We start from the raw sequence: 20,042 nt of genomic DNA, 5'->3' as shown, positions 1-20,042 counted from the left end.
GGTTCGAGTCCCTTCGTGGTCATTGCATTCAATGTTATTTGTTTATACTGTATTTTTTTCCTTAAGATTAAATATTTTGTAAGGAATATAATAGTGAAATCAGAACAAACACAGCTCAAAGTAAAATAGCTCAAAGTAAAATATCTCAAAACCTTTGTTCTTTAAACTATTTAGCAAACTTTGTAGATTGCACAGCAGTCAATGTATCTTTAAGTTGATTTAAGGTTTCTCAAAATTCTAGGCTTGGGTATTGTGGAATACTAAACATTATTATTTTGTTTCAGAATCAATAACTAAAATTATTGTTGGATCAAAGTTTGTCATCTAGGTGTATATATTTTTACATAAAGATAACATCTTATGTTTGGATTTTAATAATGAAATCAGATCAAACATGATTCAAAGTGAAGAATCTCTAACCCTTTGGTCTTTAAACTATTCAGTAAACTTTGTAGATTGCACATCAACCATTAAATATATTTCTCAGTTTGTTTAAGGTTTCTCAAACTTCTTGAATGGGGTATTGTAGAATACTAAACAATATTAGTTTTATTCAGAATTAATAATTGAAATTATTGATGGATTAAAGTTTGTCATCTGAGTGTAAGATTATCCAAAACAGTTGTCTCAAAGAAACAAAACAAATATGTTTTTTACTTGTATCTTTATGTTACTATACTTTCTTAGGCGTTAATCTTTGGATAGACATTGACCATGTGGCCTAATGGATAAGGTGTCTGACTTCGGATCAGAAGATTGATGGTTCGAGTCCCTTCGTGGTCATTGGATTCAATGTTATTTGTTTATACTGTATTTTTTTCATTAAGATGAAATATTTTGTAAGGAATATAATAATGAAATCAGAACAAACACAGCTCAAAGTTAAATATCTCAAAGCCTTTGTTCTTTAAACTATAAAGCAAACTTTGTAGATTGCACAGCAGTCAATGTATCTTTAAGTTGATTTAAGGTTTCTCAAAATTCTAGGCTTGGGTATTGTGGAATACTAAACATTATTATTTTCTTTCAGAATCAATAACTAAAATTATTGTTGGATCAAAGTTTGTCATCTAGGTGTATATATTTTTACATAAAGATAACATCTTATGTTTGGATTTTAATAATGAAATCAGATCAAACATGATTCAAAGTGAAGAATCTCTAACCCTTTGGTCTTTAAACTATTCAGTAAACTTTGTAGATTGCACATCAACCATTAAATATATTTCTCAGTTTGTTTAAGGTTTCTCAAACTTCTTGAATGGGGTATTGTAGAATACTAAACAATATTAGTTTTATTCAGAATTAATAATTGAAATTATTGTTGGATTAAAGTTTGTCATCTGAGTGTAAGATTATCCAAAACAGTTGTCTCAAATAAAAAAACAAATATGTTTTTTACTTGAATCTTTATGTTACTATACTTTCTTAGGCATTAATATATTGACAAACAGTGACCACCTTGCCTAATGAATAAGGCGTCTGACTTCGGATCAGAAGATTGAGGATTCGAGTCCCTTCGTGGTCATTGGATTCAATGTTATTTGTTTATACTGTATTTTTTTCATTAAGATGAAATATTTTGTAAGGAATATAATAATGAAATCAGAACAAACACAGCTCAAAGTAAAATATCTCAAAACCTTTGTTCTTTAAACTATCTAGCAAACTTTGAAGATTGCACAGCAGTCAATGTATCTTTAAGTTGATTTAAGGTTTCTCAAAATTCTACGTTTGGATATTGTGGAATACTAAACATTATTATTTTCTTTCAGAATCAATAACTAAAATTATTGTTGGATCAAAGTTTGTCATCTAGGTGTATATATTTTTATATAAAGATAACATCTTATGTTTGGATTTTAATAATGAAATCAGATCAAACATGATTCAAAGTGAAGAATCTCTAACCCTTTGGTCTTTAAACTATTCAGTAAACTTTGTAGATTGCACATCAACCATTAAATATATTTCTCAGTTTGTTTAAGGTTTCTCAAAATTCTTGAATGGGGTATTGTAGAATTCTAAACAATATTAGTTTTATTCAGAATTAATAATTGAAATTATTGATGGATTAAAGTTTGTCATCTGAGTGTAAGATTATCCAAAACAGTTGTCTCAAAGAAACAAAACAAATATGTTTTTTACTTGTATCTTTATGTTACTATACTTTCTTAGGCGTTAATCTTTGGATAGACATTGACCATGTGGCCTAATTGATAAGGTGTCTGACTTCGGATCAGAAGATTGATGGTTCGAGTCCCTTCGTGGTCATTGGATTCAATGTTATTTGTTTATACTGTATTTTTTTCATTAAGATGAAATATTTTGTAAGGAATATAATAATGAAATCAGAACAAACACAGCTCAAAGTTAAATATCTCAAAACCTTTGTTCTTTAAACTATAAAGCAAACTTTGTAGATTGCACAGCAGTCAATGTATCTTTAAGTTGATTTAAGGTTTCTCAAAATTCTAGGCTTGGGTATTGTGGAATACTAAACATTATTATTTTGTTTCAGAATCAATAACTAAAATTATTGTTGGATCAAAGTTTGTCATCTAGGTGTATATATTTTTACATAAAGATAACATCTTATGTTTGGATTTTAATAATGAAATCAGATCAAACATGATTCAAAGTGAAGAATCTCTAACCCTTTGGTCTTTAAACTATTCAGTAAACTTTGTAGATTGCACATCAACCATTAAATATATTTCTCAGTTTGTTTAAGGTTTCTCAAACTTCTTGAATGGGGTATTGTAGAATACTAAACAATATTAGTTTTATTCAGAATTAATAATTGAAATTATTGTTGGATTAAAGTTTGTCATCTGAGTGTAAGATTATCCAAAACAGTTGTCTTAAATAAAAAAACAAATATGTTTTTTACTTGAATCTTTATGTTACTATACTTTCTTAGGCATTAATATATTGACAAACAGTGACCACCTTGCCTAATGAATAAGGCGTCTGACTTCGGATCAGAAGATTGAGGATTCGAGTCCCTTCGTGGTCATTGGATTCAATGTTATTTGTTTATACTGTATTTTTTTCATTAAGATGAAATATTTTGTAAGGAATATAATAATGAAATCAGAACAAACACAGCTCAAAGTAAAATATCTCAAAACCTTTGTTCTTTAAACTATCTAGCAAACTTTGAAGATTGCACAGCAGTCAATGTATCTTTAAGTTGATTTAAGGTTTCTCAAAATTCTACGTTTGGATATTGTGGAATACTAAACATTATTATTTTCTTTCAGAATCAATAACTAAAATTATTGTTGGATCAAAGTTTGTCATCTAGGTGTATATATTTTTATATAAAGATAACATCTTATGTTTGGATTTTAATAATGAAATCAGATCAAACATGATTCAAAGTGAAGAATCTCTAACCCTTTGGTCTTTAAACTATTCAGTAAACTTTGTAGATTGCACATCAACCATTAAATATATTTCTCAGTTTGTTTAAGGTTTCTCAAAATTCTTGAATGGGGTATTGTAGAATTCTAAACAATATTAGTTTTATTCAGAATTAATAATTGAAATTATTGATGGATTAAAGTTTGTCATCTGAGTGTAAGATTATCCAAAACAGTTGTCTCAAAGAAACAAAACAAATATGTTTTTTACTTGTATCTTTATGTTACTATACTTTCTTAGGCGTTAATCTTTGGATAGACATTGACCATGTGGCCTAATTGATAAGGTGTCTGACTTCGGATCAGAAGATTGATGGTTCGAGTCCCTTCGTGGTCATTGGATTCAATGTTATTTGTTTATACTGTATTTTTTTCATTAAGATGAAATATTTTGTAAGGAATATAATAATGAAATCAGAACAAACACAGCTCAAAGTTAAATATCTCAAAACCTTTGTTCTTTAAACTATAAAGCAAACTTTGTAGATTGCACAGCAGTCAATGTATCTTTAAGTTGATTTAAGGTTTCTCAAAATTCTAGGCTTGGGTATTGTGGAATACTAAACATTATTATTTTCTTTCAGAATCAATAACTAAAATTATTGTTGGATCAAAGTTTGTCATCTAGGTGTATATATTTTTAGATAAAGATAACATCTTATGTTTGGATTTTAATAATGAAATCAGATCAAACATGATTCAAAGTGAAGAATCTCTAACCCTTTGGTCTTTAAACTATTCAGTAAACTTTGTAGATTGCACATCAACCATTAAATATATTTCTCAGTTTGTTTAAGGTTTCTCAAAATTCTTGAATGGGGTATTGTAGAATTCTAAACAATATTAGTTTTATTCAGAATTAATAATTGAAATTATTGATGGATTAAAGTTTGTCATCTGAGTGTAAGATTATCCAAAACAGTTGTCTCAAAGAAACAAAACAAATATGTTTTTTACTTGTATCTTTATGTTACTATACTTTCTTAGGCGTTAATCTTTGGATAGACATTGACCATGTGGCCTAATGGATAAGGTGTCTGACTTCGGATCAGAAGATTGATGGTTCGAGTCCCTTCGTGGTCATTGGATTCAATGTTATTTGTTTATACTGTATTTTTTTCATTAAGATGAAATATTTTGTAAGGAATATAATAATGAAATCAGAACAAACACAGCTCAAAGTTAAATATCTCAAAGCCTTTGTTCTTTAAACTATAAAGCAAACTTTGTAGATTGCACAGCAGTCAATGTATCTTTAAGTTGATTTAAGGTTTCTCAAAATTCTAGGCTTGGGTATTGTGGAATACTAAACATTATTATTTTCTTTCAGAATCAATAACTAAAATTATTGTTGGATCAAAGTTTGTCATCTAGGTGTATATATTTTTAGATAAAGATAACATCTTATGTTTGGATTTTAATAATGAAATCAGATCAAACATGATTCAAAGTGAAGAATCTCTAACCCTTTGGTCTTTAAACTATTCAGTAAACTTTGTAGAAGGCACATCAAACATTAAATGTATTTCTCAGTTTGTTTAAGGTTTCTCAAACTTCTTGAATGGGGTATTGTAGAATACTAAACAATATTAGTTTTATTCAGAATTAATAATTGAAATTATTGTTGGATTAAAGTTTGTCATCTGAGTGTAAGATTATCCAATACAGTTGTCTCAAAGAAACAAAACAAATATGTTTTTTACTTGAATCTTTATATTACTATACTTTCTTAGGCGTTAATCTTTGGACAGACATTGACCACGTGGCCTAATGGATAATGCGTCTGTCTTCAGATCAGAAGATTGAGGGTTCGAGTCCCTTCGTGGTCATTGCATTCAATGTTATTTGTTTATACTGTATTTTTTTCCTTAAGATTAAATATTTTGTAAGGAATATAATAGTGAAATCAGAACAAACACAGCTCAAAGTAAAATAGCTCAAAGTAAAATATCTCAAAACCTTTGTTCTTTAAACTATTTAGCAAACTTTGTAGATTGCACAGCAGTCAATGTATCTTTAAGTTGATTTAAGGTTTCTCAAAATTCTAGGCTTGGGTATTGTGGAATACTAAACATTATTTTCTTTCAGAATCAATAACTAAAATTATTGTTGGATCAAAGTTTGTCATCTAGGTGTATATATTTTTACATAAAGATAACATCTTATGTTTGGATTTTAATAATGAAATCAGATCAAACATGATTCAAAGTGAAGAATCTCTAACCCTTTGGTCTTTAAACTAGTCAGTAAACTTTGTAGATTGCACATCAACCATTAAATATATTTCTCAGTTTGTTTAAGGTTTCTCAAACTTCTTGAATGGGGTATTGTAGAATACTAAACAATATTAGTTTTATTCAGAATTAATAATTGAAATTATTGTTGGATTAAAGTTTGTCATCTGAGTGTAAGATTATCCAAAACAGTTGTCTCAAAGAAAAAAACAAATATGTTTTTTACTTGAATCTTTATGTTACTATACTTTCTTAGGCATTAATATATTGACAAACAGTGACCACCTTGCCTAATGAATAAGGCATCTGACTTCGGATCAGAAGATTGAGGATTCGAGTCCCTTCGTGGTCATTGGATTCAATGTTATTTGTTTATACTGTATTTTTTTCATTAAGATGAAATATTTTGTAAGGAATATAATAATGAAATCAGAACAAACACAGCTCAAAGTAAAATATCTCAAAACCTTTGTTCTTTAAACTATCTAGCAAACTTTGTAGATTGCACAGCAGTCAATGTATCTTTAAGTTGATTTAAGGTTTCTCAAAATTCTACGTTTGGATATTGTGGAATACTAAACATTATTATTTTCTTTCAGAATCAATAACTAAAATTATTGTTGGATCAAAGTTTGTCATCTAGGTGTATATATTTTTATATAAAGATAACATCTTATGTTTGGATTTTAATAATGAAATCAGATCAAACATGATTCAAAGTGAAGAATCTCTAACCCTTTGGTCTTTAAACTATTCAGTAAACTTTGTAGATTGCACATCAACCATTAAATATATTTCTCAGTTTGTTTAAGGTTTCTCAAAATTCTTGAATGGGGTATTGTAGAATTCTAAACAATATTAGTTTTATTCAGAATTAATAATTGAAATTATTGTTGGATTAAAGTTTGTCATCTGAGTGTAAGATTATCCAATACAGTTGTCTCAAAGAAACAAAACAAATATGTTTTTTACTTGAATCTTTATATTACTATACTTTCTTAGGCGTTAATCTTTGGACAGACGTTGACCATGTGGCCTAATGGATAATGCGTCTGTCTTCAGATCAGAAGATTGAGGGCTCGAGTCCCTTCGTGGTCATTGCATACAATGTTATTTGTTTATACTGTATTTTTTTCATTAAGATGAAATATTTTGTAAGGAATATAATAATGAAATCAGAACAAACACAGCTCAAAGTAAAATATCTCAAAACCTTTGTTCTTTAAACTATTTAGCAAACTTTGTAGATTGCACAGCAGTCAATGTATCTTTAAGTTGATTTAAGGTTTCTCAAAATTCTAGGCTTGGGTATTGTGGAATACTAAACATTATTATTTTCTTTCAGAATCAATAACTAAAATTATTGTTCGATCAAAGTTTTCATCTAGGTGTATATATTTATAGATAAAGATAACATCTTATGTTTGGATTTTAATAATGAAATCAGATCAAACATGATTCAAAGTGAAGAATCTCTAACCCTTTGGTATTTAAACTATTCAGTAAACTTTGTAGATTGCACATCAACCATTAAATATATTTCTCAGTTTGTTTAAGGTTTCTCAAACTTCTTGAATGGGGTATTGTAGAATACTAAACAATATTAGTTTTATTCAGAATTAATAATTGAAATTATTGTTGGATTAAAGTTTGTCATCTGAGTGTAAGATTATCCAATACAGTTGTCTCAAAGAAACAAAACAAATATGTTTTTTACTTGAATCTTTATATTACTATACTTTTTTAGGCGTTAATCTTTGGACAGACATTGACCACGTGGCCTAATGGATAAGGCGTCTGACTTCGGATCAGAAGATTGAGGGTTCGAGTCACTTCGTGGTCATTGCATTCAATGTTATTTGTTTATACTGTCTTTTTTTCATTAAGATGAAATATTTTGTAAGGAATATAATAATGAAATCAGAACAAACACAGCTCAAAGTAAAATATCTCAAAACCTTTGTTCTTTAAACTATTTAGCAAACTTTGTAGATTGCACAGCAGTCAATGTATCTTTAAGTTGATTTAAGGTTTCTCAAAATTCTAGGCTTGGGTATTGTGGAATACTAAACATTATTATTTTCTTTCAGAATCAATAACTAAAATTATTGTTGGATCAAAGTTTGACATCTAAGTGTATATATTTTTAGATAAAGATAACATCTTATGTTTGGATTATAATAATGAAATCAGATAAAACATGATTCAAAGTGAAGAATCTCTAACCTTTTGGTCTTTAAACTATTCAGTAAACTTTGTAGAAGGCACATCAACCATTAAATGGATTTCTCAGTTTGATTAAGGTTTCTCAAACTTCTTGAATGGGGTATTGTAGAATACTAAACAATATTAGTTTTATTCAGAATTAATAATTGAAATTATTGTTGGATTAAAGTTTGTCATCTGAGTGTAAGATTATCCAATACAGTTGTCTCAAAGAAACAAAACAAATATGTTTTTTACTTGAATCTTTATATTACTATACTTTCTTAGGCGTTAATCTTTGGACAGACATTGACCACGTGGCCTAATGGATAATGCGTCTGTCTTCAGATCAGAAGATTGAGGGTTCGAGTCCCTTCGTGGTCATTGCATTCAATGTTATTTGTTTATACTGTATTTTTTTCCTTAAGATTAAATATTTTGAAAGGAATATAATAATGAAATCAGAACAAACACAGCTCAAAGTAAAATAGCTCAAAGTAAAATATCTCAAAACCTTTGTTCTTTAAACTATTTAGCAAACTTTGTAGATTGCACAGCAGTCAATGTATCTTTAAGTTGATTTAAGGTTTCTCAAAATTCTAGGCTTGGGTATTGTGGAATACTAAACATTATTATTTTCTTTCAGAATCAATAACTAAAATTATTGTTGGATCAAAGTTTGTCATCTAGGTGTATATATTTTTACATAAAGATAACATCTTATGTTTGGATTTTAATAATGAAATCAGATCAAACATGATTCAAAGTGAAGAATCTCTAACCCTTTGGTCTTTAAACTATTCAGTAAACTTTGTAGATTGCACATCAACCATTAAATATATTTCTCAGTTTGTTTAAGGTTTCTCAAACTTCTTGAATGGGGTATTGTAGAATACTAAACAATATTAGTTTTATTCAGAATTAATAATTGAAATTATTGTTGGATTAAAGTTTGTCATCTGAGTGTAAGATTATCCAAAACAGTTGTCTCAAATAAAAAAACAAATATGTTTTTTACTTGAATCTTTATGTTACTATACTTTCTTAGGCATTAATATATTGACAAACAGTGACCACCTTGCCTAATGAATAAGGCGTCTGACTTCGGATCAGAAGATTGAGGATTCGAGTCCCTTCGTGGTCATTGGATTCAATGTTATTTGTTTATACTGTATTTTTTTCATTAAGATGAAATATTTTGTAAGGAATATAATAATGAAATCAGAACAAACACAGCTCAAAGTAAAATATCTCAAAACCTTTGTTCTTTAAACTATCTAGCAAACTTTGAAGATTGCACAGCAGTCAATGTATCTTTAAGTTGATTTAAGGTTTCTCAAAATTCTACGTTTGGATATTGTGGAATACTAAACATTATTATTTTCTTTCAGAATCAATAACTAAAATTATTGTTGGATCAAAGTTTGTCATCTAGGTGTATATATTTTTATATAAAGATAACATCTTATGTTTGGATTTTAATAATGAAATCAGATCAAACATGATTCAAAGTGAAGAATCTCTAACCCTTTGGTCTTTAAACTATTCAGTAAACTTTGTAGATTGCACATCAACCATTAAATATATTTCTCAGTTTGTTTAAGGTTTCTCAAAATTCTTGAATGGGGTATTGTAGAATACTAAACAATATTAGTTTTATTCAGAATTAATAATTGAAATTATTGTTGGATTAAAGTTTGTCATCTGAGTGTAAGATTATCCAATACAGTTGTCTCAAAGAAACAAAACAAATATGTTTTTTACTTGAATCTTTATATTACTATACTTTTTTAGGCGTTAATCTTTGGATAGACATTGACCACGTGGCCTAATGGATAAGGCGTCTGACTTCGGATCAGAAGATTGAGGGTTCGAGTCACTTCGTGGTCATTGCATTCAATGTTATTTGTTTATACTGTCTTTTTTTCATTAAGATGAAATATTTTGTAAGGAATATAATAATGAAATCAGAACAAACACAGCTCAAAGTAAAATATCTCAAAACCTTTGTTCTTTAAACTATTTAGCAAACTTTGTAGATTGCACAGCAGTCAATGTATCTTTAAGTTGATTTAAGGTTTCTCAAAATTCTAGGCTTGGGTATTGTGGAATACTAAACATTATTATTTTCTTTCAGAATCAATAACTAAAATTATTGTTGGATCAAAGTTTGACATCTAAGTGTATATATTTTTAGATAAAGATAACATCTTATGTTTGGATTATAATAATGAAATCAGATAAAACATGATTCAAAGTGAAGAATCTCTAACCTTTTGGTCTTTAAACTATTCAGTAAACTTTGTAGAAGGCACATCAACCATTAAATGGATTTCTCAGTTTGATTAAGGTTTCTCAAACTTCTTGAATGGGGTATTGTAGAATACTAAACAATATTAGTTTTATTCAGAATTAATAATTAAAATTATTGTTGGATTAAAGTTTGTCATCTGAGTGTAAGATTATCCAATACAGTTGTCTCAAAGAAACAAAACAAATATGTTTTTTACTTGAATCTTTATATTACTATACTTTCTTAGGCGTTAATCTTTGGACAGACATTGACCACGTGGCCTAATGGATAATGCGTCTGTCTTCAGATCAGAAGATTGAGGGTTCGAGTCCCTTCGTGGTCATTGCATTCAATGTTATTTGTTTATACTGTATTTTTTTCCTTAAGATTAAATATTTTGTAAGGAATATAATAATGAAATCAGAACAAACACAGCTCAAAGTAAAATAGCTCAAAGTAAAATATCTCAAAACCTTTGTTCTTTAAACTATTTAGCAAATTTAGTAGATTGCACAGCAGTCAATGTATCTTTAAGTTGATTTAAGGTTTCTCAAAATTCTAGGCTTGGGTATTGTGGAATACTAAACATTATTATTTTCTTTCAGAATCAATAACTAAAATTATTGTTGGATCAAAGTTTTCATCTAGGTGTATATATTTTTAGATAAAGATAACATCTTATGTTTGGATTTTAATAATGAAATCAGATCAAACATGATTCAAAGTGAAGAATCTCTAACCCTTTGGTCTTTAAACTATTCAGTAAACTTTGTAGATTGCACATCAACCATTAAATATATTTCTCAGTTTGTTTAAGGTTTCTCAAACTTCTTGAATGGGGTATTGTAGAATACTAAACAATATTAGTTTTATTCAGAATTAATAATTGAAATTATTGTTGGATTAAAGTTTGTCATCTGAGTGTAAGATTATCCAAAACAGCTGTCTCAAAGAAAAAAACAAATATGTTTTTTACTTGAATCTTTATGTTACTATACTTTCTTAGGCATTAATATATTGACAAACAGTGACCACCTGGCCTAATGAATAAGGTGTCTGACTTCGGATCAGAAGATTGAGGATTCGAGTCCCTTCGTGGTCATTGGATTCAATGTTATTTGTTTATACTGTATTTTTTTCATTAAGATTAAATATTTTGTAAGGAATATAATAATGAAATCAGAACAAACACAGCTCAAAGTAAAATATCTCAAAACCTTTTGTTCTTTAAACTATCTAGCAAACTTTGTAGATTGCACAGCAGTCAATGTATCTTTAAGTTGATTTAAGGTTTCTCAAAATTTTAGGCTTGGGTATTGTGGAATACTAAACATTATTATTTTCTTTCAGAATCAATAACTAAAATTATTGTTGGATCAAAGTTTGTCATCTAGGTGTATATATTTTTATATAAAGATAACATCTTATGTTTGGATTTTAATAATGAAATCAGATCAAACATGATTCAAAGTGAAGAATCTCTAACCCTTTGGTCTTTAAACTATTCAGTAAACTTTGTAGATTGCACATCAACCATTAAATATATTTCTCAGTTTGTTTAAGGTTTCTCAAAATTCTTGAATGGGGTATTGTAGAATTCTAAACAATATTAGTTTTATTCAGAATTAATAATTGAAATTATTGATGGATTAAAGTTTGTCATCTGAGTGTAAGATTATCCAAAACAGTTGTCTCAAAGAAACAAAACAAATATGTTTTTTACTTGTATCTTTATGTTACTATACTTTCTTAGGCGTTAATTTTTGGATAGACATTGACCACGTGGCATAATGGATAAGGCATCTGACTTCGGATCAAAAGATTGATGGTTCGAGTCCCTTCGTGGTCATTGCATTCAATGTTATTTGTTTATACTGTATTTTTTTCATTAAGATGAAATATTTTGTAAGGAATATAATAATGAAATCAGAACAAACACAGCTCAAAGTAAAATATCTCAAAACCTTTGTTCTTTAAACTATCTAGCAAACTTTGTAGATTGCACAGCAGTCAATGTATCTTTAAGTTGATTTAAGGTTTCTCAAAATTTTAGGCTTGGGTATTGTGGAATAGTAAACATTATTATTTTCTTTCAGAATCAATAACTAAAATTATTGTTGGATCAAAGTTTGACATCTAAGTGTATATATTTTTAGATAAAGATAACATTTTATGTTTGGATTATAATAATGAAATCAGATCAAACATGATTCAAAGTGAAGAATCTCTAACCTTTTGGTCTTTAAACTATTCAGTAAACTTTGTAGATTGCGCATCAACCATTAAATATATTTCTCAGTTTGTTTAAGGTTTCTCAAACTTCTTGAATGGGGTATTGTAGAATACTAAACAATATTAGTTTTATTCAGAATTAATAATTGAAATTATTGTTGGATTAAAGTTTGTCATCTGAGTGTAAGATTATCCAAAACAGTTGTCTCAAAGAAACAAAACAAATATGTTTTTTACTAGAATCTTTATGTTACTATACTTTTTTAGGCATTAATATATTGACAAACAGTGACCACCTGGCCTAATGGATTAGGCGTCTAACTACAGATCTGAAGATTGAGGATTCGAGTCCCTTCGTGGCCATTGGATTCAATGTTATTTGTTTATACTGTATTTTTTTTCATTAAGATGAAATATTTTGTAAGGAATATAATAATGAAATCAGAACAAACACAGCTCAAAGTAAAATATCTCAAAACCTTTGTTCTTTAAACTATTTAGCAAACTTTGTAGATTGCACAGCAGTCAATGTATCTTTAAGTTGATTTAAGGTTTCTCAAAATTCTAGGCTTGGGTATTGTGGAATACTAAACATTATTATTTTCTTTCAGAATCAATAACTAAAATTATTGTGGGATCAAAGTTTGTCATCTAGGTGTATATATTTTTATATAAAGATAACATCTTATGTTTGGATTTTAATAATGAAATCAGATCAAACATGATTCAAAGTGAAGAATCTCTAACCCTTTGGTCTTTAAACTATTCAGTAAACTTTGTAGATTGCACATCAACCATTAAATATATTTCTCAGTTTGTTTAAGGTTTCTCAAACTTCTTGAATGGGGTATTGTAGAATACTAAACAATATTAGTTTTATTCAGAATTAATAATTGAAATTATTGTTGGATTAAAGTTTGTCATCTGAGTGTAAGATTATCCAAAACAGTTGTCTCAAAGAAACAAAACAAATATGTTTTTTACTTGAATCTTTAGATTACTATACTTTCTTAGGTGTTATTATTTGGACACACGGTGACCACGTGGCCTAATGGATAAGGCATCTGACTTCGGATCAAAAGATTGAGGGTTCGAGTCCCTTCGTGGTCATTGCATTTAATGTTATTTGTTTATACTGTATTTTTTTCATTAAGATTAAATATTTTGTAAGGAATATAATAATGAAATCAGAACAAACACAGCTCAAAGTAAAATATCTGAAAACCTTTGTTCTTTAAACTATTTAGCAAACTTTGTAGATTGCACAGCAGTCAATGTATCTTTAAGTTGATTTAATATTTCTCAAAATTCTAGGCTTGGGTATTGTGGAATACTAAACATTATTATATTCTTTCAGAATCAATAACTAAAATTATTGTTGGATCAAAGTTTGTCATCTAGGTGTATATATTTTTACATAAAGATAACATCTTATGTTTGGATTTTAATAATGAAATCAGATCAAACATGATTCAAAGTGAAGAATCTCTAACTCTTTGGTCTTTAAACCATTCAGTAAACTTTGTAGATTGCACATCAACCATTAAATATATTTATCAGTTTGTTTAAGGTTTCTCAAACTTCTTGAATGGGGTATTGTAGAATACTAAACAATATTAGTTTTATTAAGAATTAATAATTGAAATTATTGTTGGATTAAAGTTTGTCATCTGAGTGTAAGATTATCCAAAACAGTTGTCTCAAAGAAAAAAACAAATATGTTTTTTACTTGAATCTTTAGGTTACTATACTTTCTTAGGCATTAATATATTGACAAACAGTGACCACGTGGCCTAATGGATAAGGCGTCTGACTTCGGATCAGAAGATTGAGGGTTTGAGTCCCTTCGTGGTCATTGCATTCAATGTTATTTGTTTATACTGTATTTTTTTTCATTTAGATTAAATATTTTGTAAGGAATATAATAATGAAATCAGAACAAACACAGCTCAAAGTAAAATATCTCAAAACCTTTGTTCTTTAAACTATTTAGCAAACTTTGTAGATTGCACAGCAGTCAATGTATCTTTAAGTTGATTTAAGGTTTCTCAAAATTCTAGGCTTGGTTATTGTGGAATACTAAACATTATTATTTTCTTTCAGAATCACTAACTAAAATTATTGTTGGATCAAAGTTTGTCATCTAGGTGTATATATTTTTACATAAAGATAACATCTTATGTTTGGATTATAATAATGAAATCAGATCAAACATGACTCAAAGTGAAGAATCTCTAACCCTTTGGTCTTTAAACTATTCAGTAAACTTTGTAGATTGCACATCAACCATTAAATATATTTCTCAGTTTGTTTAAGGTTTCTCAAACTTCTTGAATGGGGTATTGTAGAATACTAAACAATATTAGTTTTATTCAGAATTAATAATTGAAATTATTGTTGGATTAAAGTTTGTCATCTGAGTGTAAGATTATCCAATACAGTTGTCTCAAAGAAACAAAACAAATATGTTTTTTACTTGAATCTTTATATTACTATACTTTCTTAGGCGTTAATCTTTGGACAGACATTGACCACGTGGCCTAATGGATAATGCGTCTGTCTTCAGATCAGAAGATTGAGGGTTCGAGTCCCTTCGTGGTCATTGCATTCAATGTTATTTGTTTATACTGTATTTTTTTCCTTAAGATGAAATATTTTGTAAGGAATATAATAATGAAATCAGAACAAACACAGCTCAAAGTAAAATAGCTCAAAGTAAAATATCTCAAAACCTTTGTTCTTTAAACTATTTAGCAAACTTAGTAGATTGCACAGCAGTCAATGTATCTTTAAGTTGATTTAAGGTTTCTCAAAATTCTAGGCTTGGGTATTGTGGAATACTAAACATTATTATTTTCTTTCAGAATCAATAACTAAAAATATTGTTGGATCAAAGTTTTCATCTAGGTGTATATATTTTTAGATAAAGATAACATCTTATGTTTGGATTTTAATAATGAAATCAGATCAAACATGATTCAAAGTGAAGAATCTCTAACCCTTTGGTCTTTAAACTATTCAGTAAACTTTGTAGATTGCACATCAACCATTAAATATATTTCTCAGTTTGTTTAAGGTTTCTCAAACTTCTTGAATGGGGTATTGTAAAATACTAAACAATATTAGTTTATTCAGAATTAATAATTGAAATTATTGTTGGATTAAAGTTTGTCATCTGAGTGTAAGATTATCCAAAACAGTTGTCTCAAAGAAACAAAACAAATATGTTTTTTATTTGTATCTTTATGTTACTATACTTTCTTAGGCGTTAATCTTTGGACAGACATTGACCAGGTTGCCTAATGGATAAGGCGTCTGACTTCGGCTCAGAAGATTGATGGTTCGAGTTCCTTCGTGGTCATTGCATTCAATGTTATTTGTTTATACTGTATTTTTTTCCTTAAGATGAAATATTTTGTAAGGAATATAATAATGAAATCAGAACAAACACAGCTCAAAGTAAAATAGCTCAAAGTAAAATATCTCAAAACCTTTGTTCTTTAAACTATTTAGCAAACTTTGTAGATTGCACAGCAGTCAATGTATCTTTAAGTTGATTTAAGGTTTCTCAAAATTCTAGGCTTGGGTATTGTGGAATACTAAACATTATTATTTTCTTTCAGAATCAATAACTAAAATTATTGTTGGATCAAAGTTTGTCATCTAGGTGTATATATTTTTACATAAAGATAACATCTTATGTTTGGATTTTAATAATGAAATCAGATCAAACATGATTCAAAGTGAAGAATCTCTAACCCTTTGGTCTTTAAACTATTCAGTAAACTTTGTAGATTGCACATCAACCATTAAATATATTTCTCAGTTTGTTTAAGGTTTCTCAAACTTCTTGAATGGGGTATTGTAGAATACTAAACAATATTAGTTTTATTCAGAATTAATAATTGAAATTATTGTTGGATTAAAGTTTGTCATCTGAGTGTAAGATTATCCAAAACAGTTGTCTCAAAGAAAAAAACAAATATGTTTTTTACTTGAATCTTTATGTTACTATACTTTCTTAGGCATTAATATATTGACAAACAGTGACCACCTTGCCTAATGAATAAGGCGTCTGACTTCGGATCAGAAGATTGAGGATTCGAGTCCCTTCGTGGTCATTGGATTCAATGTTATTTGTTTATACTGTATTTTTTTCATTAAGATGAAATATTTTGTAAGGAATATAATAATGAAATCAGAACAAACACAGCTCAAAGTAAAATATCTCAAAACCTTTGTTCTTTAAACTATCTAGCAAACTTTGTAGATTGCACAGCAGTCAATGTATCTTTAAGTTGATTTAAGGTTTCTCAAAATTCTACGTTTGGATATTGTGGAATACTAAACATTATTATTTTCTTTCAGAATCAATAACTAAAATTATTGTTGGATCAAAGTTTGTCATCTAGGTGTATATATTTTTATATAAAGATAACATCTTATGTTTGGATTTTAATAATGAAATCAGATCAAACATGATTCAAAGTGAAGAATCTCTAACCCTTTGGTCTTTAAACTATTCAGTAAACTTTGTAGATTGCACATCAACCATTAAATATATTTCTCAGTTTGTTTAAGGTTTCTCAAACTTCTTGAATGGGGTATTGTAGAATACTAAACAATATTAGTTTTATTCAGAATTAATAATTAAAATTATTGTTGGATTAAAGTTTGTCATCTGAGTGTAAGATTATCCAAAACAGTTGTCTCAAAGAAAAAAACAAATATGTTTTTTACTTGAATCTTTATGTTACTATACTTTCTTAGGCATTAATATATTGACAAACAGTGACCACGTGGCCTAATGGATAAGGTGTCTGACTTTGCATCAGAAGATTGAGGGTTCGAGTCCCTTTGTGGTCATTGCATTCAATGTTATTTGTTTATACTGTATTTTTTTTCATTAAGATTAAATATTTTGTAAGGAATATAATAATGAAATTAGAACAAACACAGCTCAAAGTAAAATATCTGAAAACCTTTGTTCTTTAAACTATTTAGCAAACTTTGTAGATTGCACAGCAGTCAATGTATCTTTAAGTTGATTTAAGGTTTCTCAAAATTCTAGGCTTGGGTATTGTGGAATACTAAACATTATTATTTTCTTTCAGAATCAATAACTAAAATTATTGTTGGATTAAAGTTTGTCATCTAGGTGTATATATTTTTACATAAAGATAACATCTTATGTTTGGATTATAATAATGAAATCAGATCAAACATGATTCAAACTAAAGAATCTCTAACCTTTTGGTCTTTAAACTATTCAGTAAACTTTGTAGAAGGCACATCAACCATTAAATGTATTTCTGTTTGTTTAAGGTTTCTCAAACTTCTTGAATGGGGTATTGTAGAATACTAAACAATATTAGTTTTATTCAGAATTAATAATTGAAATTATTGTTGGATTAAAGTTTGTCATCTGAGTGTAAGATTATCCAATACAGTTGTCTCAAAGAAACAAAACAAATATGTTTTTTACTTGAATCTTTTTATTACTATACTTTTTTAGACGTTAATCTTTGGACAGACATTGACCACTTGGCCTAATGGATAAGGCGTCTGACTTCGGATCAGAAGATTGAGGGTTCAAGTCCCTTCGTGGTCATTGCATTCAATGTTATTTGTTTATACTATATTTTTTTCATTAAGATGAAATATTTTGTAAGGAATATAATAATGAAATCAGAACAAACACAGCTCAAAGTAAAATATCTCAAAACCTTTGTTCTTTAAACTATTTAGCAAACTTTGTAGATTGCACAGCAGTCAATGTGTCTTTATGTTGATTTAAGGTTTCTCAAAATTCTAGGCTTGGGTATTGTGGAATACTAAACATTATTTTCTTTCAAAATCAATAACTAAAATTATTGTTGGATCAAAGTTTGTCATCTAGGTGTATATATTTTTAGATAAAGATAACATCTTATGTTTGGATTTTAATAATGAAATCAGATCAAACATGATTCAAAGTGAAGAATCTCTAACCCTTTGGTCTTTAAACTATTCAGTAAACTTTGTAGATTGCACATCAACCATTAAATATATTTCTCAGTTTGTTTAAGGTTTCTCAAACTTCTTGAATGGGGTATTGTAAAATACTAAACAATATTAGTTTATTCAGAATTAATAATTGAAATTATTGTTGGATTAAAGTTTGTCATCTGAGTGTAAGATTATCCAAAACAGTTGTCTCAAAGAAACAAAACAAATATGTTTTTTATTTGTATCTTTATGTTACTATACTTTCTTAGGCGTTAATCTTTGGACAGACATTGACCAGGTTGCCTAATGGATAAGGCGTCTGACTTCGGCTCAGAAGATTGATGGTTCGAGTTCCTTCGTGGTCATTGCATTCAATGTTATTTGTTTATACTGTATTTTTTTCCTTAAGATGAAATATTTTGTAAGGAATATAATAATGAAATCAGAACAAACACAGCTCAAAGTAAAATAGCTCAAAGTAAAATATCTCAAAACCTTTGTTCTTTAAACTATTTAGCAAACTTTGTAGATTGCACAGCAGTCAATGTATCTTTAAGTTGATTTAAGGTTTCTCAAAATTCTAGGCTTGGGTATTGTGGAATACTAAACATTATTATTTTCTTTCAGAATCAATAACTAAAATTATTGTTGGATCAAAGTTTGTCATCTAGGTGTATATATTTTTACATAAAGATAACATCTTATGTTTGGATTTTAATAATGAAATCAGATCAAACATGATTCAAAGTGAAGAATCTCTAACCCTTTGGTCTTTAAACTAGTCAGTAAACTTTGTAGATTGCACATCAACCATTAAATATATTTCTCAGTTTGTTTAAGGTTTCTCAAACTTCTTGAATGGGGTATTGTAGAATACTAAACAATATTAGTTTTATTCAGAATTAATTATTGAAATTATTGTTGGATTAAAGTTTGTCATCTGAGTGTAAGATTATCCAAAACAGTTGTCTCAAAGAAAAAAACAAATATGTTTTTTACTTGAATCTTTATGTTACTATACTTTCTTAGGCATTAATATATTGACAAACAGTGACCACCTTGCCTAATGAATAAGGCATCTGACTTCGGATCAGAAGATTGAGGATTCGAGTCCCTTCGTGGTCATTGGATTCAATGTTATTTGTTTATACTGTATTTTTTTCATTAAGATGAAATATTTTGTAAGGAATATAATAATGAAATCAGAACAAACACAGCTCAAAGTAAAATATCTCAAAACCTTTGTTCTTTAAACTATCTAGCAAACTTTGTAGATTGCACAGCAGTCAATGTATCTTTAAGTTGATTTAAGGTTTCTCAAAATTCTAGGTTTGGGTATTGTGGAATACTAAACATTATTATTTTCTTTCAGAATCAATAACTAAAATTGTTGTTGGATCAAAGTTTGTCATCTGAGTGTAAGATTATCCAAAACAGTTGTCTCAAAGAAACAAAACAAATATGTTTTTTACATGAATCTTTATATTACTATACTTTCTTAGGCGTTAATCTTTGGACAGACATTGACCACGTGGCCTAATGGATAAGGCGTCTGACTTCGGATCAGAAGATTGAGGGTTCGAGTCCCTTCGTTGTCATTGCATTCAATGTTATTTGTTTATACTGTGTTTTTTCATTAAGATGAAATATTTTGTAAGGAAT

General features: G+C 28.2%; 9 non-coding genes across 9 annotated transcripts; all 9 read left to right on the top strand.

Moving 5' to 3' along the window:
* The first annotated feature begins 710 nt into the window (after window positions 1–710).
* Window positions 711–783, top strand: TRNAR-UCG (transfer RNA arginine (anticodon UCG)). The gene has a single exon. It is a non-coding gene; the product is annotated as a tRNA-Arg (tRNA).
* A 3,655-nt stretch (window positions 784–4,438) lies between these two features.
* TRNAR-UCG (transfer RNA arginine (anticodon UCG)) lies at window positions 4,439–4,511 on the top strand. The gene has a single exon. It is a non-coding gene; the product is annotated as a tRNA-Arg (tRNA).
* Window positions 4,512–7,432: 2,921 nt separating this feature from the next.
* On the top strand, window positions 7,433–7,505 carry TRNAR-UCG (transfer RNA arginine (anticodon UCG)). The gene has a single exon. It is a non-coding gene; the product is annotated as a tRNA-Arg (tRNA).
* Window positions 7,506–9,684: 2,179 nt separating this feature from the next.
* Window positions 9,685–9,757, top strand: TRNAR-UCG (transfer RNA arginine (anticodon UCG)). The gene has a single exon. It is a non-coding gene; the product is annotated as a tRNA-Arg (tRNA).
* Window positions 9,758–13,429: 3,672 nt separating this feature from the next.
* TRNAR-UCG (transfer RNA arginine (anticodon UCG)) lies at window positions 13,430–13,502 on the top strand. The gene has a single exon. It is a non-coding gene; the product is annotated as a tRNA-Arg (tRNA).
* A 672-nt stretch (window positions 13,503–14,174) lies between these two features.
* Window positions 14,175–14,247, top strand: TRNAR-UCG (transfer RNA arginine (anticodon UCG)). Its single transcript has one exon. It is a non-coding gene; the product is annotated as a tRNA-Arg (tRNA).
* A 2,938-nt stretch (window positions 14,248–17,185) lies between these two features.
* Window positions 17,186–17,258, top strand: TRNAQ-UUG (transfer RNA glutamine (anticodon UUG)). The gene has a single exon. It is a non-coding gene; the product is annotated as a tRNA-Gln (tRNA).
* Window positions 17,259–17,930: 672 nt separating this feature from the next.
* TRNAR-UCG (transfer RNA arginine (anticodon UCG)) lies at window positions 17,931–18,003 on the top strand. The gene has a single exon. It is a non-coding gene; the product is annotated as a tRNA-Arg (tRNA).
* A 1,902-nt stretch (window positions 18,004–19,905) lies between these two features.
* On the top strand, window positions 19,906–19,978 carry TRNAR-UCG (transfer RNA arginine (anticodon UCG)). The gene has a single exon. It is a non-coding gene; the product is annotated as a tRNA-Arg (tRNA).
* Window positions 19,979–20,042: the final 64 nt, after the last annotated feature.

Source organism: Pseudophryne corroboree, chromosome 8 (genome assembly GCF_028390025.1).
Source record: "Pseudophryne corroboree isolate aPseCor3 chromosome 8, aPseCor3.hap2, whole genome shotgun sequence".
NCBI lineage: Eukaryota > Metazoa > Chordata > Amphibia > Anura > Myobatrachidae > Pseudophryne > Pseudophryne corroboree.
Note: the sequence above shows the minus strand (reverse complement) of the source record. Positions and strands in the feature narration are given on the sequence as shown.